This window comes from Zootoca vivipara, chromosome 7 (assembly GCF_965207765.1).
Source record: "Zootoca vivipara chromosome 7, rZooViv2.hap1.1, whole genome shotgun sequence".
Taxonomy (NCBI): domain Eukaryota; kingdom Metazoa; phylum Chordata; class Lepidosauria; order Squamata; family Lacertidae; genus Zootoca; species Zootoca vivipara.
In genome coordinates this window covers 28,646,079-28,672,132 of record NC_142590.1, presented here as the reverse complement: position 1 = coordinate 28,672,132, position 26,054 = coordinate 28,646,079, and the positions used below count along the sequence as shown (strand labels likewise).

General features: G+C 41.0%; 2 long non-coding RNA genes across 4 annotated transcripts in view; one reads left to right on the top strand and one right to left on the bottom strand.

Moving 5' to 3' along the window:
* Positions 1 to 11,845, bottom strand: part of LOC148685022 (uncharacterized) — a 76,047-nt gene extending 64,202 nt beyond the window's left edge. The window contains exons 1-2 of one of the 3 annotated variants that reach the window (XR_015950993.1): positions 11,251 to 11,845; positions 2,961 to 3,057 (exon numbers count right to left, since the gene is read on the bottom strand). This is a non-coding gene — a long non-coding RNA (uncharacterized LOC148685022). The remainder of the gene's footprint in view (positions 1 to 2,960; positions 3,058 to 11,250) is intronic. The other 2 variants (XR_015950992.1, XR_015950994.1) reach the window with 2 other exon arrangements.
* On the top strand, positions 10,049 to 24,946 carry LOC148685021 (uncharacterized). Its single transcript, XR_015950996.1, has 2 exons — positions 10,049 to 10,149; positions 23,062 to 24,946. It is a non-coding gene; the product is annotated as an uncharacterized LOC148685021 (long non-coding RNA).
* Positions 24,947 to 26,054: the final 1,108 nt, after the last annotated feature.

The following is a 26,054-nucleotide window of genomic DNA, read 5'->3' as shown; positions in this document are numbered from 1 at the left end:
CTGATGCTGTAAAACTGGCTGAAGCATTTCCTTTGAACCATGTTCAGCCCTAGCCATAAAGGTGCCACATATATATACATAAACATGATGGGATTTCAGATTTTTCCACAAAAGGCCCTTGTGTTAAAGAGCTGCATTCCCCAGAGTGAGAAAAAAACATTGTGTATGTTATAGCACATGTAAATATTGTTTGCATGTTTTCTTCATGCTTTCCTGACCATTTTATTGTTGTTCTCAGTTATCTTTTCTTGACCATTGTTTTAGTCAGCTTAGTACTGTATGTTGGTACCCACATGCTTTTAATAATTCCCTGGCTTTATACTCTCTAAGCCCATTTCATCATGACCTTTTCTGCCTTCCCCCCTGTTATTTCATTTTCTAAGAAGGCAATTCTAGGCCTCCCCATTGAGTTCAATGGAACTCTTTTCTAGTTAAGCATAGATAGGATTGCAAACTCAATGCCTTTCTTTTTCATCTCTTTGTACGTGGACCTCCATTGTTCTGATGTCTTCTTCCAGTACAGTGTGTGTGTTCCACTGTGCAGCTTGTTACAAACTCACTGTGTAGTCCTGTTACCTTTCTGATAAGATCCTTTTCCCCATTCAAATTCCCTAGATTTCTTATATACATGCTGTGGTGGTGCTGTAGTAGTCCTTGGATGCTTTGATTTGTAAACAATTCATAAATTCATATTTGCTTTGGCTCAGAATCCTTTGTTTCATCTGTGTTGCCACTGTCAAAAACAACCCTTGACTATGTGTATTGAAATAAATGAAATGAATGAATGGTAGGGTCTATCATCTCCCCATTTCCTAAAGAGGCTTGAATAAGAACCTAGGAAATGTCAGCTCTCTATTATGAGTTTTTGAGGGGGCTTTAGAGCTCAGTTAAATTATAGCTCTTTCATAAGGACCTGGTTCTATCCAGCTTCTCTGCAACCAAGTTTCCCTTTACAATACCATTTAGGACATTATTATTATTTTTTGCAGTTTTTATCCAGTCCTATTACCAAGTAGAACACATGGTTTAAGCTATTGGTTATTGGGTTGTTATCCACTATTTGGGGTAGCTATTAAACAACTATGTGCCTCAGCTACTGATTCTGATACACATATGGGGTAGGAAATTATAGGAAACATCACTTTGTATGGCTTCAACTTTCACCTTATGCAGTAAATTACTAAAAAAACTTGCCAGATCTAGTGGGATAAAATATGACACATGGTACCAAGGCATTTTAATTCTTTATTAATCCCCTCCAATAATCACTCCACATATTATTATTTTAGTCTAAGCAAATTATTTAGATGCTATTTTGAAATGAAAGATCGCATGGGCTTAACTTGAGGGCAGACTTGGGGACTCTGAGGTCCTGTGATACAGACAGAGAGGGAGAGTAGACACCGAGTAATTAGTCTCTGGGAAAAATGAATGTGCATTCCCCATTTCTTAGCACTGCCTCTAGGAGAGGCCTCAAATAAAGCTTCATTTCCCAATCCCCCATTCAGAGGAATATGAATAATAAGTTATCAGGTCTATTTTTCTTGCTCATATTAAAAAACATGGAATGAGTGCATGAAATCTCAGAGTATAAAGTTACAAAATCATTAAAGAAATTTTCAAAGATACTTGTAACTCCAGTGCTACCGGAAGAACGGAGACACTTGGTGATAAAAGTAAGAGTCAGAACTCTTTTTAAAAAGAGGTAGAAGAAAAGTGAGGTTAACATCAAGACTTCTCAAGGTTGGCAATCAGAGAGAGAGAGAGAGAGCAAGCGAGAGAGCGCTCTGCCTGAATAGTTGTCTGCGTAGGGGCCCTACATGTATGTTTTAATCAGCATACCTTTATCAGGCACAATTCTGCTTCACCACCACAAATATTAATTTCACTCTTCTGGAATATGTGGAAAAGGCTATTATATATGCATATTTAAATTATGGTTCAAATGCAAACCATGGTTATTAAGCATTCCACTTGTACCCAACCAAGCATAGCTACGGCCATTCCACCACCTGTCCAACTGTTCCACTAGCAAGGTGACAGGCAGGTCTTGTTGGCCTTTCCCTCTATTCACCATTCTGGGACGGGTGTTTAGCACACTCCACTTTTGTAACCCGATTCCAGAGCTAAGGCAACAAACCATGGCTATCATAGATGGGGCTGAGTCATGGACAGCAGTCTTTAGGTAAGCCAGGAAACAGAAGTCATGGAACATGCCAGGAGTAAGAACCAAATTGCAAGTCAGGACAGAAGGATAGACCACAAGCATGGTCAAAGAATAATCTAAAATTCAGGACCGGGAAATAACCAAGATGTAGGAACACACCACAGTTCATGGACAGGCCTGGCTCAAGACACTTTGGTGCCTGAGGCAAAAGACAAGATGGTGCTCTTCCCCAAAGCACATTCAGAAGGCAATTGGACTGGAATGTTAGTCCAATAGTGGTGTAAGGACAGCGTCTTCCACTGCAACTGAGGGCAGCAGGCTAGTGGGGCGGGATATAGGGCAGGCCACATGGGACTCATAGCTCTGGCCACTTCTTCCACCTCAGCATTTGCCATCTGAGGAAGCTGTCTCCCCCTGCCTCATTGTAGGGCTGACTTTGCTTAGGGAGGCCATGTTGCTCATGCAAGACTCAACTGGAATAAGAAGCTACAGTTTGGTGGATCACCACATGGAGGAGCTGAATAACAAATCCATCAGCTCCTGACAGCTGCTGAGTGTTAGGTGTTAATCATACAGATGAAGTGTGTGGTACTGGTAACATCCTGTGCATCTCAGGAGAGATATAATATTGCCTGCTGCCTGTTGTTTGTCTACAGTTTCATAACTTCTTATTTCAAAACTACACTTTCCTAGACCCAGCATTGCATGTATAAAGCACATGATCAGCAGACTACTTTCCATGTTTAGTTAGTGCTCTCTGCACACACAAATAAAATCCAGTAGAAGTCCTCACCATTTGTCTTCCTGGAATAGCTGTTAATTCAAACTTGTCTGGCAATGATGTGTGGTTTACTGAGGCAAAGTCTGTTTCCAAAGGGAAAAGCTGCCATCTAGACAGAGATGAAAATAACTATATTAGCCACATCAGTTACTGAGAAATGCCAAGAATATTAATGTATTTTAGAAACTCATCTGCATAGCTGACAGAATTTATACATATATGTTTTGATGTATTTAAAGGCTATGACTAAGCCACAATGTGGTTCTTGAATTTTTCTAAGAAAGAGAGAGAGAAAGAATGGCATAAATGCTCCCCCCCAAAAAAAAAGGTCTCAAAAATGCAATAAAATCATATTAAATAAGTGTCATCACCTTGAAAAAATGTTGTTTCCCATCAACTATCTGGTTTCAAGTGGGAACATGAAAGGGATTTGGGGAAACAGAGCCAGTCATGTACCTTGAGATCTTTCTTGTGCTGTCTATCCAGCAGCTACAAAAACCAGAAGATATTGAAGGATCTCAAACTCATGTAGCACAGACCTCTCAGGGTCACCCGGTCGAAGTTGTCTTTACTGTATTTATTTAGACCATTTGTGGACTGCTAGGTAGGACAGCACAAGAAAGATCTCAAGGTACATGAGGAATGTGCACTCTATATTGTTTCATTTTCCAGTGAGTTGTCACATGAACCAAATCCACTTGAATTAATTTTATTAAGCTTTATGTTCATTTGCAAACATTTTTACTGTTTTGATAACCTAAGGCAGACTTAGACTTCAGCTAAAACAATTTACAATTCTTTGTTACTATTATTCCCCAAAGGCAAAATATGAAGAAGGGCATGTCAGGCAGAGAGGTTGTGAGAGATGGCCAAATCAACTAATGAACTTCATGCTAAAGTACTGATTTAGAACCCAGATATCCCTTGGTTCAATCATTATTCTATCCACAATGTAACAACAAGATTGTTAACAGATACCCAAGAGCTTATTGGGAAAGCCGCCCTTTGAACATTTACAGCATCCAAACAAGCTGTAAATCGCCACCTGTTTGCTAAAGTTGATGATATTCACCGCACCTCATAAACCAAGGCCACAATCCAATGCAGAATTAAGCTCCTTTAAGCCTATTGCTTGCAATGGACATAAGGCACAATTACTGTGATGTTTCATTATGGTGTAACTCTGTCAAAGCAGCTCCTGTATGTTTGCATCAGCAAAAAAAACACCCCCATACAATTTCCCCTTTAGGAAATTCATAGCTGCACTTGCTTTCAATTGAAGAGGGAAATAAGAGAAATCAGCTCTTATACTGACAATGTTTGTTGTTCATTTTAATAAAATAATGTAAATGACCCATCTGCTAGTAAATATTGCATTTGAAAGGCACTGCCGCTATTACTGGACTAGAGAAAAGGCTATATGACTGACAGACTGAAAATTATTACTACCATTCCATCATCTGTAAGGTGGATTGCTAAATTGGTCTATTCATACCACAGTGGCTGCCATTAGCACCTTCATTTTCTATATGCAAGTAATTAACCTTACTACAGTGCTCACAGTATGCCCTGTACTAACTTCAGCATAAATGCAGCAGTTGTATTAATTACGCAAAAGGAAAGGAGAGACAAAGAGGCTGGCAACCGTGGCACGATCAAGTATAGTAGTGCCAGACTCTGTTGCAACATATAACATAAATGCAAGGATCTATCAATCTTCAAAGCCAAAATCTTTATTAAGGTTTTTACATTAATATTCTTGTCTATTGAACACTGATGATCAACATGATGCTATAAATAAAAGGACAACAACACTATTTATTTCATAGCTCTTAAGCATAATGGGCTTAGGTCTAAAGGCCTAGGGATGCCTTCTGTTATGGCATGTTTCACAAAGATAGGTGGCTTGTTGGTGGCAATTTTGCTATCTTCCAGCTGACCTACAGTAACCGATCCTCTGTTTGCAGTGATATATCCTTGAAACCTTTCCACTTGCTTTGCAACGTGCATTACTATTCCACGCACAGCCCCACAGAGCAGGGGAAAGCTTGTTTTTTTCCAGCAGAACATTATGTGAGTAAGCTGCAGCTATGAATTTTATTAACTTATTTTGGGGGTGGTTGTTAGGAACTGCATTAAATGGCAGTACTAATGCACAGATGAGCTCTGCAATGCTCCCATTCCAAAGCCAAGCAGATGGCCGTTTTGCTGCGTCGCGTGCTTTTCATGTTCTTCATTTCATGCAGCTTCCCTCACTTCTCCTGCAGAAGAGCCTAAAGCTTCCCAGAAACCTATTAAATAAGGACAGGATATGGTGGGAGGCAGATAGGGGGAAAGCTCAGATAATGTGCCACCTGTGCTTGGCCCGCCTCCTTATTACCACAGGTGGTTTTTAAGTTGGTTTTTAAAACACTTTCAGGGACTGTGGTCCCTGAGGCCTCTTGTCAGGGATAGACGAGAAGCTTGAACTTGATTTCAAAACTTGAATAAAGTCTGATGTCCAGAATAGTTTGGTGAATATCTATATTCTCATATTCTCTCTCTCTCTCTCTCTCTCTCTCTCTCTGTGTGTGTGTGTGTGTGTGTGTGTGTGTGTTTCACACATATGTATCTAATTCAAAATATAAACAATAATAAACCATTTTTTTTTTGTTTTTCAAAATGAAACGAAACCTACAGTAGGATGAAAAATAATGCTTCTCTTTGTATACTTTTGGCATACTTTTTGCTTGATAAACATGGAGCAGATATTAGAAATATGCATCAACTTCTGAAATCAATCAAATCATCATTGTGTGCTTAGTGAATACCTCGAGGACATCATCATGATAGAAGATCGGCTCTGTGTTTAAGAAGGAAGTATCTAACTGATTATTTCTGGAAACAAAAAATAAAATAAAAAAATTGCTTCCAGTAGCACCTTAGAGACCAACTAAGTTTGTCATAGGTATGTGCTTTTGTGTGCATGCACACTTCTTCAGAGACCAGAAATTATTTATGGGTTACTTGCACTTTATTGGTTTTAATTTCTAGGTAGAGCTAAATGAATCACAGCCCCCAGCAAACCCACCCCTTCATTGTGAGTGAATGATACGTTTGTCTCAGATGAGGAGACTGTATTTTATTCTTACGGTTCTTTGTTGCTATTATTATCCATGTCACAACAGATTTTCAAGCATAGTCCACTCAGCCATTTTGTGAGGGAAAAGGAAAGGAAAAATGTAATAGCTATTGTGCCACCACTGGAGAATAGGCTTCTAAGGCTGCAATCCTCTTACCTACTTATCTGGGAGTGAGTTTCATTGAACTCAGTGGGCTTTATTTCTGAGCATAGGATTGCACTGTTCATCTCTTTGAGAGTTCTCCATAGTAGGTCAAGGGAGAAAGGGAAGGAAGATGGTATTGTATATACTGGTGAGATGGCAGTCAATCCCTACATAATGTATTATAATGCCTATGCAGATCATGTGACATCATAACCACATATCCCTATATTTCTATATAATATCTTTGCATTGTGCAATTAGAACAGCAGTTTTAATACCATTTTGAAAAAACCCAGCAAGGTTCATTTTGGAAATTACCCCAACTCTGCAATGATATTGCACCCTTGAATGACAAGTAACTACATAACTACTCTTGGAGTTTAACTATCCTTACTTATGTATATAAATTGCTTTCCATCTCATTTCTTAGTATTGTTTGTAACTAGAACTTGGGTTCAAACACAGCAGTCTAATAGTGTTGATCCTTTGTATAACACAGTGAACATTTCATGCTTGACAATGGATTGCCTATTGTGAGTCGAGGCCCCGCTCCCCGAATGTGATGAAATAAGACACATAGACACAAGTAATTTAGCTTAATGAGCTAAAAAAGGCCACAACTTTATTGGTTACAGAATGTGAGTGGTATTGGCTTAGGCATTGGATCCGAACCAACTATACTTGACTCCTGCCCGCTCTGCAGGGAGTCACACAAGGGTTAATAACCTGTAGGGGGAGCTTGTTGATGTAAATCATCTGGAAGCTTTCCCCTAGAGTCACCGGAGGGTCATGTCATGGACCTAGTCACCACCTAGGCATCAGACAGGAACCACTACCACCAGATTCCTTTAATGGAATACCCTTCAAGGGGAGGGGTAGGTGATGGCCACAACCTCCCCTCCAACACATTTTCCAATGTCTAACCACAAAACCTTACAAAGTTGTGACGATTTGCTACGAAATAGGTGAAAAACCAAGTGACTGGTGCCAATCTGCCAAGTGGGGAAAATTCCTACCAGGCCCTTTGAACAGGCGACCAACCGAGATCCTGTTTTATTACAGAGCTGTTTTATTACAGAGAAATTTCAGGAACAGACTGGAAAGAGAAGTTGCTGAATTGGAACTAATTACCAAGCTTAAAACCATGGAGCCACCTGGAATGAATAGAGACATCGGATTCTTATCTCATTATGCATGATCAAGCTTTCTTTAGCGCCTCAGCCCTTGTTTTTTTCCTAATTGCAGCCATCAGCAGCCGTTAACAGCCATCCACAGGTTTACCACTCCCATCAGCCCATTACCCATTCCCACCCACCCCCACTACCCTCTGTATATATATATAAGGGTCTGACACTTCCGTTTACAGTGTATCTGAAGAAGTGTGCATGCACACGAAAGCTCATACCAAAATAAAAACTTAGTTGGTCTTTAAGGTGCTACTGAAGGAATTTTTTTATATAAATATAAATCAGTTTGTTTTTTTTAAAAAAAGAAACCCTATATTGCAGAATGCCCTTTTCCCCATGTGTTTTCCCCAGAATGTCCTTTACCACATCAGTTGCTTTAGACAATACTTATCTCTTTCCTCAGACTTACCTTAGCCCATAAGATCTGACCCTGTTATATGTGTTTGAATCTTATAATCATTGTTTTATATTGCTGTTTTATAGGCTTTAGGTGTGTTTTTTTTACACCCACACACCCACACACACGTATACATATGCAGGGCTTAGAGACTTTTTAAAATTTTAAGTGGTTTAAACATGCTTTTAAATAAATAATATCCTATTCTTTCATTTTTCTTCTTTTTCTTTTGATATTTTGTTATCAAGCTAAAAAAAGTATCAAACAGAACTCAGTAGGATGCACTATTATATGTGAAATAAGTTTTACCTGTATTGCTGAAATGACAAGTTCATTCTTGACTCTTCGTGTACAAAGCATAATGTGTCCCTGTTGAGCTTATTGCATTCAGAAAAGCCAATCACATGTATGAGCCTCATATTATTTTTTCCCTTTCACAACATTTACAAACTGATACATATCTCTCCAAGAGGATAAATGGTGTTTTTTCCCTAAGTCAAAGTGGGGAGGCAGTCTGCAGAGAATCAGATTGCATGAGCTCTGTTGAGTTATTCAAATACATACGAAGTTAATGAAGTCTGAACCACGGTGGGCTATGTTTTCGATAAATATTGCAGTGGCTTTTTGATCCTGATAACCCCCAAATGTTCAGCATGAGGGAGCTTTCATGGTCAGCTTCAATGATTTTGATATTTGACTTAATCTGTAGCCAGGGGTTGTTTGTTTTACTTATCTTGATGGTATGCCTCATACTGAAGGAGTAGCAGAAATTAAAAACAGTGCAAGAGTATTGGAAATTTTATATCTTCAAATAATACTACATTCACTCCCCCGTTTTGCTAATGATTGACTAGAGCTGGTCAGTTTCCTCAGGTGTCTCAAACAGCAAGCATATCTGAAGTCAGATATGAATTCAGAGATTTTTACTTTCTTGTAATTATTCATTTAAAAAATTATTACATTTACTCATTCATTCACCAGAGTGGCTAGAGCAACCCAGTCAGATGGGTGGGGTGCAAATATTTAAATTATCATAATCATCATCTCCAAAGTGTAGCTTTAATCTCAAGGCGAGAACCCTGAAATAACTGAGGCAGGCTATTTCCCTGAGTATGAACTTAAGATGAACTAGTTACAGGTAGGTAGCCGTGTTGGTCTAACGTAGTCGAAACAAAATTAAAAAATTCCTTCCAGCAGCACCTTAAAGTCCAACTAAGTTTTTATTTTGGTATGAGCTTTCGTGTGCATGCACACTTCATCAGATACACTGAAGCAGAAGTCCTCAGGCACTTATGTGGGGAAAGGGTGGGGAGGGGGTATCACTCAGAAGGGTGGTGGAAATGGGTGATGGACTGACTGATAGCTGTTGACGACTGCGAACGACTGCAAATGGTCTTGCATGAAAAAGCAAGGGTTGGGATTTTTTGTGTTTTTACATTGTAAACCAGCTTGTGATCCTCACATTAAGGGAGGTATAGAAATTTAATAAACAACAACAACAACTATTGTTGTGGATGTTGCCTCAAAAATAAAATACTTTCTAACTGTGCAAGCCTATACAACGTCTATTCTGAAATAAACCTGATTGAGCTCAATAGGAGTAAAGAGGCATAGGAGGCATAGGATTCCAGCCTAAGTTAGTTACTAATGCTGGCTCCTTTTACAGTATGCAGAAGCATTGTAAGCCTGAGACTATATAAAACAAAAACCTCCATTACTCAATGAAAGAGCTACAAAATGCTTATTTGTAACAGCTAGGGCACCCATCCCAGTTATGTATGAAATGCAGAGGAAGCCTTTTCATTCCATTGATAGGTTTGTAATAAAGTGGGAAAGCTCTAATAACAGTGCTTTTGCCCTTCTGTTTTATTTTTATTTTCTCACCCAAGCTCTCAAAAGCACTTTGCAAACATTAATTAATTCTCACAACAGCCCTGTGAGGCGGGGAGCTATTAGGTGAAATAATCCCTTTTAGTGTGTTGCTTTTTGCCATTGGGGAAGGGTGAAAAAGGGGGAGGGAGGGAAAGATTGGTCTAAAAAGCTCATTTCCGTGCCAAAAAAACATAGCCTAGGAATAATGTTGGCAAGATGGGAGTCTTGTCGCTGCGGGAAACAACTGCTGCAAATACTAATGCATTAGGAGAACAATGAGTGCAGCCATAAATACAAGAACTGATAGAGATCAGGGAACAGGTTACCCTTACAAGCCGGCCTTCAGTATCTTGTACAATGTAGTTAGCTATTGGGAGGGTTTGGGGTATGTTGTTGTTGCTTTACTTTTCTGCCTCCTTTTTGTAGTTCCTTTTGTGTGTGAAATAATAAAAAAGCAGGAAGCAAAGCCTGGCCTTTAGGTAAGATCACTCTTTAATAATTATAAAAATGACTTCACAAATGGCACTTAAGGCCTACTGGCAAGTAATTGAAAAGAGGCGCAAAATGCCACCTCTCAGGGTGTGTGTGTGGAGGGGGGGAAGCAAAACATAGAGCTCAGGTTCTCTTGTTGCAACTGATGAAAAAAGGAGCTGTAACCAGGTTATTCTGTAGTCAAAGCAAACATGGAGGAGCACAGCATCAAGGGGGAACGGTAAGCAATCCAGCAAAAGGGTGATTTTATTTTAATGAATATGAATATTGCAAATGTCAAGACTGGAAAGGAAAAACTGGAAATTAGACCCTGATGGATTTTTAGTGGGGGCATGGGGAGGATGACCAGCACACACACACACACACGGGTGGGAAATGCGGAGCAAAAACAGGCAGAATTGGTTTGGAGGTGCAATGATACTCTAATGCTGAGCATTAGTTATTGGACTTTTATTCTGTGCGCTAACAATATAAATGATTTCTCTTCTCCACCCCCCCACCCCACCCCGATCACTAATCTGAGCTGAGATCAAGGGAGAATTTAGCATGTACGATGAATTGATGAATCCTCTGAAAGTCAAATTCTGTGTAGACAGTAGTCATGTATCTTATTTACCATAAACATGGTGGCAAATTGAATTTCTATGTCCACATGTGATCAGGCAAAAACCACACAGTTGGGATTCGGTTTCCATTTAGACTGAAACAAAAGATTTAGGAATGATAGCTTATTCTTGAGAAAGTGACCTATGCCTGTCTTCATTAACTAGGGTTGGCATGTGACATTTAAAGTAACCAAACATTCCTGTTTCAATTCCACAATTTATACCTTCTGTAACAAACCAAAGGCCCATTCTCCACCCAAAGGCTATGATTTCTTAAGTCAGTGGTTCGCAGTTAGCTAAGTAGAGCAGACCTCCTGTTTCTCAAAAGCCAAACCACGGACCCTTGTTGGTGGGGGCTTGCATGCACACCTCTGCTCTTATCCCCACTTTTAAACATCACCAAACACTGCTAATGCAGAGCAGAAATAAATTATTTGTGGGCACTGAGGGGCACAATGCACGATGAAAAGAGTTGCAACAGACCTGGAGTTCAGAGCTTTGGGATCCAGGGAGTGAAATATTCTTCTGCGGTTTGTTGGCATGATACACTCAGGGTTCCGAGACAGCGGAGATTTGTGATAGGGAGAAGCCTCTCTCACTGTAAATAGGAGTGGAAGTGGACTAGGCACTGCTTCTCAGACTCTGAGTCAGGGCAAACTCATCCATAATTTGGGGTGCTGGGCAGGATAGGGTGTTGCTCACTTTGAAGCCCCAACTGGCTTAACATAAACAACATGATTAGCAACCGAAGGTGTTTTTGGCTGTCATTTGAAGATGTTTTCGTAATGCTAACTGGCACGAGGGTGGGTGGGAGGCTGATTTTTAATGAGATTGTGATTGGCAAAGAAAGGCTTAAAACCTCTTCTTCCTATGTGTTACGGTGCTGCTGATGACACCAACATCACCACCCCAACCCGGTATTTAATTTTAAAAAAACAACCCACAATGTGATTGCTAATAATGTCATTAAGATAACGTGCAGTTAAGCTCTTCATTAAATTTGGTTGCACATCTCCTTGCTGTTAGAAGTTAATAAAGTTTTGGCCCTGGTTCAATCCAGCGATGTGTGTTTTGACTTTTATTCTGGGTGTCGACGCAATTACTTCTGAGTAGATATTTATAGGATTGCGCTGCTAGGCTCTCCCCCCCCTCCCCACCATCACCACAATCTTAGTGTGTGATTCATAATTAAAGGTTAGGATATGCCTTCTTTCAACACTTGTGTGCATGTGTATAATCCTTTGAGCCCGTCTCTTCGGAAAGAGCTCATTTAAATTGAAGTGCCTACCTACCAGGGAGACATAAATGAAAGTAGAATCATATTAAATATTAGGAGACCTGTACTGGTAGGTTGTTGAATCTTGGAAGCTGTTGCTAATAACAAGATAATTAGAAATAGGGGGAAAATGTGTTCTCCTCATTTTTCTTACTTCAAAAAACACATGCGATGGGATTTTGGTCCACAAGAAAAGTAGAAATTATTTTCCCACTTCTGAAACCTCTGTTTTTCATACATTCACATGGGACTTCTAATGTACTATTGGAATCAGGCATCCATTTAACAAATGTATCTCCATCAAAGCATCTGTGGAGTTTATTAATGGTGATTTTGAAGAAGAAAATATTTTAAACAGTGAGATGGGGGGGCACACTGGTGGAGTTAATCTGGTGCACTTGCTGTTGGGTCTACACTGTTTATCAGACCCACACCCCATACCATCCCAGTATTTGGCAATGAGGGTACTGCTGGAGCAAGAGAGGACTTCCTCAACTGCCCTGCCCTGCTCAGTCCTGGGTTTTAGGGTCACAGTTTCCCAAGAGATCATGGAGCAATATGCTTTACTAGAAATGCCCTGGAATATTCAGTGTAAGGTAGGTCCAATGTCTAACTGGATCATTCAGTGTAGAGCAGCTTTTATATGCAAAAATCTGCCTTTATTCCCTTATTGGGTTCTCCATCGGTCAGAGAATATAACAGAGGCCAACCAGAGAAGTTTGAGAAGCAAAGCCTTTATTTTTGCTGTTGCAACAGGGTCCTTCCCCTCACGCAGGAGAACAAGGAAGGAACCCCAAACAAAGGTGTCCTGCCCTTAAATAGAAATTTGAAATTGGTTTCAGCCCACCTCCCAGAAGCATCACCCATACGTCACAGAAGGGGTGTAGCCCAAGACCGCCGTCCTTAAATTCATCATAGGTACATCATGAAAGGGGAGGTCTGGTGGCAGTAATCTGAGCATCCTGGACCCTGCCCCCAAAACCTAATCAACAAAAAAGGAGATATTTACATTTCCCTGTTTCCCAGCCAAGTTAATCACACCCTTTTGTCTGGCACTCAGGTATCAGGATGCCAGGGATTATCACTTTAATTCCTGAGACAATGAGGTGGTTCCCCCCACCCTCCTTCCTTGCAGAGGAACACCTGGTCAGGGAGAGTCAAAATGGTGGCAGTTGGCAGTCAGGCCTGTTTTCCTGTGCTGCTTCAGACATGTGCCTGTACATTCATGTACATGTTTATGAACATATATATAACCTTAAAATTCTGACAACACAGCCTTTCCCAGCCTGCTGCTGTCCAGATCTTTTGGACTACAGTTTCCATAAACTCTATCGTGGTCAATGGCAGGGATTACAAGATTTGTAGTCTAAAGTCCAAAACATCTGGAGGTTACGAGGTTGGAGAAGCCTGGTATAGTATAACACATTGAGATCTCTTCTATCCTCATATGTAATTCCTTGAAGATTTTACTTGGGATTATTATTTTCTCTTAATATATGAGTCTAGATGAAAAGTCTCCTCGTTATGGTGCTGGAGGAGACTCTTGAGAGTCCCATAGAATGCAAGACGATCAAACCTATCCATTCTTAAGGAAATCAGCCCTGAGTGCTCACTGGAAGCACAGATCCTGAAGCTGAGGCTCCAACACTTTGTCCACCTCATGAGAAGAGAGGACTCCCTGGAAAAGACCCTGATGCCGGGAAAGATTGATGGCACAAGGAGAAGGGGACGACAGAGGATGAGATGGTTGGACAAGTGTTCTTGAAGCTACTAACATGAGGCAGTGCGGGAGGCAGTGGAAAACAGGAGTGCCTGGCGTGCTCTGGTCCATGGGGTCATGAAGAGTCGGACATGACTAAACAACTAAATAACTAAACAACAACAACAGATGAAAAGTATCCACATGGCGTATGGTGATCACTTATCCATGACTCTCACCTTTTCCACCCTATATTGAGCACTGGCTATATATCAAGCTAATTTTACGACTTTCTGGTGATATCTTCAGCACTGGGTCACTTTCTTGACATAGAATTAGTGAGTACAAAATTCATGAAATTAGCCCCATGCAGTTCCCATTGGTTAATCCAGGGCTACCTCCAAGACATAAGATTAAAGCTACCATTCCATGAATCCTGGTTCTATTAAAGTCAGCAGCAAAGCTCCCAGTGATTTCAATAGAACAGCATTACATCCTTATTCAAAGGGGTTGAATGAAGCCCTTAGGCATTTTGAGAAGTACGTTTTCATTTACAAACTCTGCCCTTAGCAGCCTGTTCAAATGAAACAAATTTCTCTCTTTGCAATATTGTTTCTGCCCACTGATTTCTCCTTCTCCCATCTACTTCCTTTTTTTTCTTTTCTGAACTAAATACTAATCAAAATATGCCCCGGTGCGACATTAACTGAAGCTTGGGTCAGTCTGGATATTTCTACGCTGTTACACAAGATCTTCTAAAGCAGTAAAGACTTTCAAAACAGTGGAAATATTTTAACCAAGACCACAGTGGTGTGTCTAACAAAAGTAGCAAAGATCAAAGCATTGTGCTGTAGACTATGATAAGAAAGGTATTCTATTTACTGATAACGCAGATATGCATCACAGTTAGGTTATTTTCCTAACTGGGAGCTATAGGCTATGTCATTGTCTCCACCTGAACTCATTTAAAAAGCAAACGACTTCCCCCCCTGCCCACTCCTACAAGGACTTTCTCCCCCCTCGAAACGCTAAAAGATAATACTTCAGAGGATTTTCTTCTTCTTTTTATCCACCAAACCCAGACCTTTATCTTTCCAGTAACACTTTTTTGCATTTGCAAACACCTGATTCTAATTCTGGAACCTGATCATCACAATTACCCCGCTCACCTGATATTTTAACTCTGTGCTTTTTAACATATCTGATAAATATGCATCGGAGTGGCTGAGCGTGAACACAAAGAATTTTGTTTCCTCCATTCCAAGGGTTCCCTTGAGGACACAGAGGCTCCAGTTTGTAAACATAGCTTTCCTGTCCATTTCAGCTGGGTTGGGGAACTTTGTGGGCACAGGTCTATTTTAATGTAGCTGCTGCCTTTACTGATGAGAATGGTGAAGCTCTCTTGTGCACGGCCTCCATGTTCAAACCAGAGTCAACACACATTTTAGAGATGGCAAGGCTTCTGAACACAGGAGGGGAAAGTGCTCTTGCTTGCAAGTTTCATACATGCACCTGGTTTGACCACTGTGAGACAGGATGACGGACTAGATGTGTCATTGGCCTCATCCAGCAGGCCCTTCTTACATTCTTATTATCACACCCAGAATTCTAAATTAGGGCACTGTAATCTGCTCTTCTTAAGAAGGGATAGTAGCCAAGTGATAGGTTGTGGGAGTGGACAGACCAGTTCACTCTCATCTTCATTCACGCACTTTTGGGTAGCTGAAAAGGTTCAGGTGTTGAGCGAGGCACAACCATGTAGCCATCTGCCCTCTGTATGGAAAAGATGTGGTGAGGAGATATCATGGACGCAGAAGAATGGTCCATTAATATACTGTATTAAAAGATTTATGGATGACAAAGTAAAGATCCCTTCATCGTCTGCTTAACTCGTTGCTTGTTTTCCTTCTCTTCCTGTTTTGTGGGATGAAGGTTTTGTTGGGATAGTATGCAATGAATTTTAATATTTTTAATTATTGTTGTGTTGATATTGGTGTACAGGCATGGTCCTCACAATTAACGGATTTGTTGTTGTTGTATTAATCTAATGCATGCTCTTTGCAAAAGTTGTATTTTGCTGGATGTGGGATATTTGGGCTATGACATGTGTAGTAAAGATAAGCATGAGGCCATTCAGAGGAGACATAAGAATATAGGCCACTGACCATTGGAATTCTTGCCCAAGGACCCCAGCAATTTCTGAGCCCTCAGCAGCCACTTTGTATGTCTGCTAATTTTTGCTATCTAATTAAAACATGCACATGAACGTTCAGTCATATTTGGATGAGTCTTTGGAATAAACGCCTTCTTACCCATGAAGCTCATTAGGTGGCCTTGGGGAAAGGGTGAGAGTGGGTGTTGTGCAGTGGCTTGAGTGATGAATTCGGATCAGAGACTTCCTGGTTCAAACCCCCCACCCAGCTATGAAGTTGAATTGAGTGAGCTTAGGCCAGTCACATGGTCTCAGCTCAACCTACCTCATAGGGCTATTGCGGAAATAAAATGAGGAATGGAATCTTACAATGCTCCCTGAGCTCCGTAGAGAAAGGATGGGATTTTTATTTTTTTATTTTTTTTAAAGGCGATAAACAGACAAGCTTAGTATAAAGGACAAGAAGGTACTTCCGAACTCTCAAATGGCAAATTTGTTTCAGCAGTCACTTTGGAATTGCATGCTCTGTTCTTTTGGTGCCCTGTTCTCCCCTCCATCTGCTGAAATGGATTGTTGCCTACTCCACAAGTTTGCTAAGCCAACTTATTCTGGCACAAATGCTAGACAATGGCAGTATATCAAACACAGCAAGTTTTGTGGCTTCTTCAGATACCCCTTTCTGGGAGGATGCCTTGGCACGACGTACCTCTTCAAACTACTAATCTCCTGCTGATACGTGTAGGCCAAGCACAAGCATGTGGGTGGATGTGTGGGGAGAGAAAACTCGAAAAACATGCACATATTTCACAGTGCCCCAACAACTTCCTATATTAAAAACATTCCCAATATACAAGCCATTAAAGCAATTTCCTACATAACAACAATTCAAATCCAAAGCATTGGGATGAAAAATGTCCACTTAAAAGGCTTGTTGGAAAATGAACATCTTAAATAAGCACTGGAGACACAATAGAAATGGAGCCAGTGTAATATGTAATGAGAGGAGGCTAGGAGGCCACCAAGCTAAAGCTTTGATTCTTACATCATTTGGAAATTATCTGTAGAGGCCCCCTCCTGCATTTCACAGTGGTTGGTTGGGCATGTAAGGCATGAGGCAATCTTTAGTGTAGCCTGGTCTCAAGCTTTATACACTCACCAGTACCACCACCTGAAACTTAGCTTTGCAGCTAACTGGCAGCCAATACAGTTCCTTCTACAGTAGTGTAACATGATGGTGAAAAGTCTGCTTCAGTAAGTGGTGAAACACTGACATTTTACACCAGCTGAATCTTCTGAGTCAAGCCCACAAAGAGCACATTGCAGTAGTCCAAACTGGAAGTTGCTACTGCATTAGTGGTTTGGCTATCCCACCTGAGGTTCCTAGCCACTGACAACACCAGGATCTCTAGTGACAGTGATAGATCTAGGAACACACCCAGATTACAAATACGCTCCACCAGGGAGAGGAAGACTCCATCCAAAGCTAACAATTGACCAGTTATTTGAACCTAGGAACTGGTTGCCCACAGTACCTCAATTACTTGACCCTCATCCGTCCCATATTTAGCTGGGACAGCTCAGTGAGTAGAGTATGGGACTCTTAATCTCAGGGTCATGGGTTTGAGCCCCACGTTGGGCAAAAGATTCCTGCATTGCGGTGGGTTGGACTAGAGGAATCTTGTGGTTCCTTCTAAATCTACAATTCTATGATTCATATACTGATGACACCTTGCCCCAGATCTCCTAATGACTTTTCCCCATGGCTTCACATCAATGGTAAATAGCATATGGGAGCAAGATGGTTGCTTGCAGCACCCAGCAGCACACCCTTGCCACAGGATATTTTAGGTTGTTATATGAAAAGGTTTATTTGGCATTGCATACGAAAGCTAACTGATGCTTCTCTTCCACATCTACAGTACCTCCCATCCATAGTCCCTTCCAGTCACTTGGGGCATGCATTCAGTCAGAACATGTAGGGAGGTGGCAGATTCCTCCCACACTCTCAAGGGTTTCAGAGAATCTTTTCCATCCCTATCAGTAGATGTATTTATTATTAGCCCAACCAGTCTAGTGTGCAGAGTCTAGTGTGTGTTCTCTAGAAATATTCATCAGGGTAAACAAAGCAAAGAAGCAGGGGAGAAACATTTCTTGATGAACATTTCTGGAAAGCCTGAAAGCTTTCTGATTCTTTTGTGAGGTTTTAGTTTGCCTAATAAATGTTTTGCCCTATTGTGGGCATTTTTTTATTTTTCTTATGAGCCAGCATACCTTCCCTTTTCTTTTTTAAAACATGCACCCACTTTCTCTTAGTTATCTTTAATAATTTCTCCTGTTGCCTTTGCTAATTGCATCTGTGTGTATTTAAACATTTGCTCTTCACCCTTAATCCTGCCATGAGTTTACAACAATACTGAAGCAGAGGTTTATTTTCATACCATTTGCCCTCGCTTCATTATGATTATATGAAGGAAACTCTTTGTTCCTCTGTGAACTTTAAAAAGCTTTAGCTTATGGCACATCCAGTGACTTGGAGATGGGGGGGGGGGGGACACACACTGAATAGAAAGAGAGGCAGGAAGGTGGCTTGGATTCCAGTGTGCAGAAACCCACAAAATTTATCTGAATAAGAAAAGTTGTTTAAAAAAAAGAAAAAAGTATTTCATTGTTACCGCAGTTACAATTGGTTTTGTATATCCTTGGAAACAAAATTGGAAGCAACATGTGTAAGCGGATGTATTTGTATTGAATAGTCACAATCCACTGGATTTTGGCTTCCCTCCCCCTCTTCTAACAAATGCTATTAATCAGTTATGATCCCCCCCCCAATTTAGCAAACTAACACCAGTACAAAGAAACATAAGTGAAGGAAACATGTTTTTTAAGGTTTTCCTGTACACAAAGGAAATGGGGGAAGAAACCCTCTTATCTATAAAATTAACATGTTTCTCATTCTGGTAAGGCAGGTGTGATTTGGAGCATAGCTGCCAAGTTATCCCTTTTTTAAAGGGATTTTCCCTTATGCTGAATAGGCTTCCTCGCGAGAAAAGGGAAAACTTGGCAGCTATGATTTGGAGAGGGAAACCGTATATTGCAGGGTTTCCAAAAAGTTTCTCTCTGCAGGCTCTGCAACCCTGCCCATCTGATATCTGGTACTGGAGCTGGGCCAGCCTGCATCTTGGATGATGCATGTGGCTTCCTTCACTGCAGTGTTTGTTGTTGTTTAGTTGTTTAGTCATGTCCGACTCTTCATGACCCCATGGACCAGAGCACGCCAGGCACTCCTGTCTCCCACTGCCTCCCGCAGCTTGGTCAAGCTCATGTTTGTAGCTTTGAGAACACTGCAACGTTAGCCTCATGTGAAAAGCTGCCTAGGAGGGCTCAGTGCATTTCCCACCTCCTTGCTCTTCTCTTTCATTGGCCTCCTATTTCTATCATGTCAGTCTTCACTCTTGTGGCACTCCACGACTCCCCTCCTCTTCCATTCAGTGGCAACAACCACTCCATCACCACCTGTTCATTATGCCCTGGTTTAAATAAAATTTGCCCCTGCCTCTTGCCCTGCCTGTGACATTGGTCTTAGGAGGATGAGAGGGGACGTCCCACCTCCCATCCACTATATAGGTCATTGCCATGGACAAGGCTGAGCAGGCCTCCCCAGCCACATTCTGTGTAGTGTAACTGAGTTCCTGCCAGCCATTTCTCTTCTCCCATACTGAAAATATTCCCTAAAGTTAGCTACCTCAGTGTGGATCCCATGTTTTGAAAGTTTCACCCACTGAGTGATGTCTGGCCTGTTGTTCCCAGTATGCTACTGTGTGACAAATACACTCCAGTGCTCCACAAACACCTTCCTCTCAGAAGAAATTCAACTATTTGCCCTGTAAACCAGGCATGTCAAACCTGCGGCCCTCCAGATGTTTTGGACTACAATTCCCATCTTCCCCAACCACTGGTCCTGCTAGCTAGGGATCATGGGAGTTGTAGGCCAAAACATCTGGAGGGCCGCAGGTTTGACATGCCTGCTGTAGACTATCACTGGTCTTCCAAGACTACATACAGAATATTAATGTACGGTAGTCAAGTTTGGAGATTACAAATGCATGAATTCCAGTTTGCAGGTCTGAATCTGTAAGTTAACTGACCAAGGTCACAGAGGATGTGTACATCTCACCACCAAATTGAACTGGAGTCCCCTGAGACCCATGAGGTAGCCACACACCATCTTTCCTTCCTCTTGATATAGTCTCACCTTCAATTTTCATAATGCCTTCCACATCCCTGTTTCTTTTTAATTTCCTTTTGGCAAAGATAACCTCTTTGTAGATCCATTTTTTATATAATGAATCAGCTTATTTTTATATTTGAAATAGCTTAAATTCAACTGTCAAAACACAGCATACAGTTCTAAGAATTAATCTCTCTTGTTCCCAAGCCACCGTTCACCTTCTGAATTCCTTATAATTACATCAACAGTGAACTCCGGAAAAAGCGGTACTCTAATGATTGAGTGAGGAACAAAAAAAGGGGGGAAATCTCTGTGCAAATTGTTAAATATTGCATTTCCTCTCAAGATTCTAACCTTCAGAGATTAGAGTATACATTTGAAAAAAGAGTGAGAAATTATTTTAAAGTCTTATTTATCTAACTCATGGAACAGCAGCTATGCTTAAAATTCCTCCAGCAATATGGATGTTTTTGTTGAAGTGTCTAATGGAAGCATTAGTATGTTTGGATTTCAGTAGGTGTGATCACATTAAAACAAACCAATTCTCAGTGCCCAGAAATTTTGGGCACCTTTTCCTCCATGCAGTAGTTTTTGCATGTAAAAATAAAGAATTTTGTTTTGAAAGCAAGAGCCAGGAGCCAAAACACAACTGAGATGAATGCTTGCATAGCCTCAGTAAATTGTTTAACTTTTTTTCTGTGAAGATCCAAGTCTGGCTTATAGGTAACACTAAAATATGTAGATTCATTTACTGGTAGACTATAGTTTAGTGGGGCACCCATGAGCAAACTTGGTGGATCAGGAAAATGCTGTGGACATAGTGTTTATTGCTTTCAGTAAGGCTTTTGACAAAGTCCCCCATGATATTCTCACAAGGAAGCTGGGATGATCTAGGTTGAACAAGGTAACTGTTAGGTGGATTTGTAGCTGGTTGACTGACCAAAGCCAAAGAATACTCAATAATGGTTCATCGTCATCCTGGAAAAAAGTGACAAGCAGAGTTCTGTTCTAGGCCCACTGTTGTTTGACATCTTTGTAAATGACTTGGATGAAGGAATTGAGGGGATGCTCATCAAATTTGCAAAATGGGAAACGAATGCCACAGAAGACAGAATCAGAATTCAAAATGACCTTAACAGATTAGAGAACTGGGTGCAAGCAAACAAAATGAATTTCAATAGGGACAAATGTAAGGTTCTGCACTTAGGCAAGAAGAACCAGATGCACAAATATAGGATGGGGGGGCACCTGGCTTACTACTAGCAGTACACATGAAAAGGATCTAGTGGTCTTGGTGGACTACAAGCTTAACACGAGTCAACAGTGTGATGCAGCAGGGGGGAAAGGTGAATGCTATTTTAGGCTGTATCATCAGACCAAACCTGGAATACTCTGTCCAGTTCTAGGCACCACGATTTAAGAAGGATGTTGACAAGCTGGAACGTGTGCAGAGGAGGGCAACTAGTATGCTCAAGGGTCTAGAAGTTAAGCCTTACGAGGAACAGTTGAACAGCTTAAGTAGCTTATATAGTTTGGATCATTGTTCTGACTATGAAGCACCCTCTTCATTTAGTTCAGTGGAGGGGGAACCTCCACTGGGAATATACCTGGTGGATCTGCTCTTCCATTAAAAGACATGGGATGGTTGAAGGAGCTTGGTATGTTTAGCCTGCAGAGAGGGGACTGAGAGAAGATGTGATAGCCATCTTCGGATATCTAAAGGGCTGTCATATGGAAGGTGGAACAAGCTTGTTTTCTCCTGCTCTGGAGGGTAGTACTCAAACCAATGGCTTCAATTACAAGAAAGGAGATACTGACAAAACATACAGAAAAACTTTCTGACAGTAAGAGCTGTTTGATAGTGGAACAGTCTCCCTCGGGAAGTTGTGGACTCTCCTTCCTTGGAAGTTTTTAAGCAGAGGTTGGATGGCCATCTGTCATGGATGCTTTAGCTGAGATTCCTGCATTTCAGGGGATTGGACTAGATGACCCTTGGGCTCACTCCAACTCTAAGATTCTATGATGCTGCCCTTTCCCATTCCACTTACAGAAACTCTTCAGAGTAGCAACTGAATCTTATTTCAGCACTTCTGGTTGGTCAGCATCATTCTGAGGACAGTAGGACAGCTTAGAGCAGGCACACCCAACCTTTGGCTCTCCAGATGTTTTGACCTACAACTCCCATGATCCCTAGCTAACAGGACCAGTGATCAGGGATGATGGGAATTGTAGTCCAAAACATCTGGAGGGCCAAAGGTTGGGGATGCCTGGCTTAGAGGCTGGAGGAAAAACCACATGGTCTAAATAGCTCCGTCCTCCAAAACCTCACTGACACCACCACCACCGTCTGCTACCTGAGGCAGGTGCCTCATTTTGCCACTCCTGGGCACAGCAGGTTGCTGGTGGTTGAAAATATGATAACTGCGGGATAGTTTTATTCCTAATAGTATGCAGCTTTTTTTCTTCCTATTAGCATTCTGGAGTGATAGATTGCTTGGAGGAAAAACTCTTTAACTTTTGATAAAACATTTTTTTTAAAAAAAAAGAGAGAGAGAGAGAGAGAAGAAAGAACAGGAAACAAGTCAAAATCACATGTCTCAAGGAAGAATCTGTTGTTGACCTTGTGAAGAGGAATGTACCAGGATGAGTCGAAATGGTCCTCATGGTGTTTGCAAACTCTGCATTCATTTAGATATGTCTCAGAACTCCAAACATTTAATCCTTAGCCAAGAACACATAAAGGATGTGGCTTTGTGTTTTGTGAGAAGAATGACGCCATAGATGTTCAGCCAAATTTTGAGGAGGCTTCTAAATACCATTTGGGGGGGAAGATTACTGAGTGAATTACCCGTAACTGTTTGTCACCTCCCAAAGCTCAACCGCAGAAAGAAAGCGTTGAATGGGTCTCCTAATCTTTTTTTCTTATCCCTTGCTTTCAGATCAAGTCAAGTGGAATATAAAGGCTTTATTTCCACTGAAATCTTCTGTGTGAAATTAGACCTTTGGAATCCAAACTTTCCCAGCAGTCTTTTTTTTTTTTTTACAGTAAGTAGTCAGGGTTTAATTACTTGACTTTTACATTGGTTCAACCTCTGAGGCCTTGCTGACTTGCTGAGTCTTGAGGTGCATTGTTCAAATTGTTCAATGGCTCTGTTTAGCTTGTTAACACCTACAATGTAGGATGGCGAGGGAAGGGGGGGAAAAACTCCACTGAATAACACATTTGCTACATTCACACAAAAACCTCTCTATGATATACATGGATTAAAACGGATTTTGGTTCTTTTCCTTGACTCAGACACATGCAGAAATTCCTGCACACTTTCAAGGCAAGAAAGGGTTACACCGAATTAAAGTCTTTGTCGTGTTCCATAAGAGATCAAGACAGACAATATTCTTGGAGCCAAAGTGCCATCACCACCCCAAGCTTGGCAAATGCCCTTTAGCTGACACCGCCCATCTAGCCACCCATATTACAGTAAATGCCTAACCAAGAGGAGGAGCCTTGTATCTTGTTCCTATCTCCACTTCAATATCTCCTAGCAAAACTTGCCTTTATTTAGTTATTAACATTTATATCCTGCCATTCCTCCAAGGAGCTCGATGTGACACAGAACCCTCACCCCATTTTATGTTCATAACAACCTGGACTGGGTCCATTGCCATTACGTGATGGCAGCAGGGTACACACAGGACCCAGCAAAGAGGCTCGTTTCCACGAGCAGTGACAGCTTCTATGAGAAGTGCATTGAGAATCTCCTCCCTGGCAGAGCTTCCCCATTAATGATGTAGCTCCCTTGATGATCAGAAATTCCACCCGTTTGTTTGTATGCCGCCTTTCCAATGTTAAAACCATGCTCAAGGCAGCTTACTGTGTATAAAAAAAATACCTAATCGCCTACATAACAAAAGTAGTCATAAACGATAAAAAGGTACACAACCAAACCGAACAATTTCCACATAATTCATATCATATATATATATATATAGCACTTGTAATTTTTTAATAGGTAAAGGAATAAATTTAATTAAAGTTGGATATATGAATTAGATGCAGATAAAAAAAATTGAGGGCACTAGGAGAAAAGCAATGACAAACCTAGACAGCATCTTAAAAAGCAGAGACATCACCTTGCCGACAACGGTCCGTATAGTTAAAGCTATGGTTTTCCCAGTACTGATGTATGGAAGTGAGAGCTGGACCATAAAGAAGGCTGATCGCCGAAGAATTGTTGCTTTTGAATTTTGGTGCTGGAGGAGACTCTTGAGAGTCCCATGGACTGCAAGAAGATCAAACCTATCCATTCTGAAGGAAATCAGCCCTGAGTGCTCACTGGAAGGACAGATCCTGAAGCTGAGGCTCCAATACTTTGGCCACCTCATGAGAAGAGAAAACTCCCTGGAAAAGACCCTGATGTTGGGAAAGATGGAGATCAGAAGGAGAAGGGGACGACAGAGGATGAGATGGTGGGACAGTGTTCTCGAAGCTACGAACATGAGTCTGACCAAACTGTGGGAGGCAGTGGAAGACAGGAGTGCCTGGCGTGCTATGGTCCATGGGGTCACGAAGAGTCGGACACAACTAAATGACTAAAGAACAACAACAACAAAAATAAAAAATAAATGTATCTGTGGAAAACCAGAAGGAGGAGGAGGGACGCCGGGAGTTCAGGGAACCCCACAATTGTATAAATATTGTTGAATTTAAGTTTGAATGATGTTAACAATGAAAACCTGAATTATTATTTTTTTTAAATCCACATAAAGCATAAGATCTAAAACAAATATACAAAAACAGAATATCAATTACAGCAATGACCCCCCCTTCAATAAATTTCCCTAAACAATCCCACAGCCCCAAAGGGTCTTTTCATTGTTTAGGATCTAAAAGTTCTGCTCCAATGCATTGTGGGGATGTATGCAAGTCCTAATCAGTATTTCCATCTCATGAGTGCCGGATCAAAGGATTGGATTGCTCAGCTGGTGTAATGGTTAGAGTGTTGGACTAGAACCTGGGAAACCAGAGTTCAAATCCTTGCTCACTGGGTGACTTGGGTCTCAGCTCACAGGGGTGTTGGGATAAAATGGGGAGAGGGTGGACAGATGTATGTCACCTTGAATTCCTTGGAGAAATGTTGGGGTATAACTCTTTAAAAAAGATGCATTTCAGCATTTGTTCTGCAAATTTTATAAAGGCCCACTGTACATTGAGCTTAATTTGGCTTGTGCGAGTATATATACAGTGGTACCTCGGTTTATGAACACAATTGGTTCCGGAAGTCTGTTCATAAACTGAAACGTTCATAAACTGAAGCGAACTTTCCCATTGAAAGTAATGGAAAGTGCATTAATCCGTTCCAGACGGTCCGCGGAGTAAGCGTTCATAAACTGAAGCAAACTTTCCCATTGAAAGTAATGGAAAGTGGATTAATCCGTTCCAGACGGGTCCGCGGAGTACTTAAACTGAAGCGTTCATAAACTGAAGCATGGGTGTAATTGGTTCCGGAAGTCTGTTCATAAACTGAAGCGTTCATAAACTGAAGCAAACTTTCCCATTGAAAGTAATGGAAAATGAATTAATCCGTTCCAGATGGGTCCGTGGCGTTCATAAACCGAAAATTCATAAACTGAGGTGTTCATAAACCGAGGTTCCACTGTATATATAATGAAGTGGAGATTGAGAGTTTCTTTTGTTTAAGTAATTACTAATGAAAAGCATTCTCCCTTCAGAATGTCAGATCCTTCAATTAAAATGAATGTGCAACTCTTATCATTGTGTAAATTAATTTGCTTTCTTTTGGAAACGTGCATTGTTTGAGAGCAACCTGAAATTAAACCCTGTCAAAATACATATTTTAGAAGAGAATTGTTGAAAGAAATAACACACACACACACACACACACACACACACACACACACATCATGATGATAG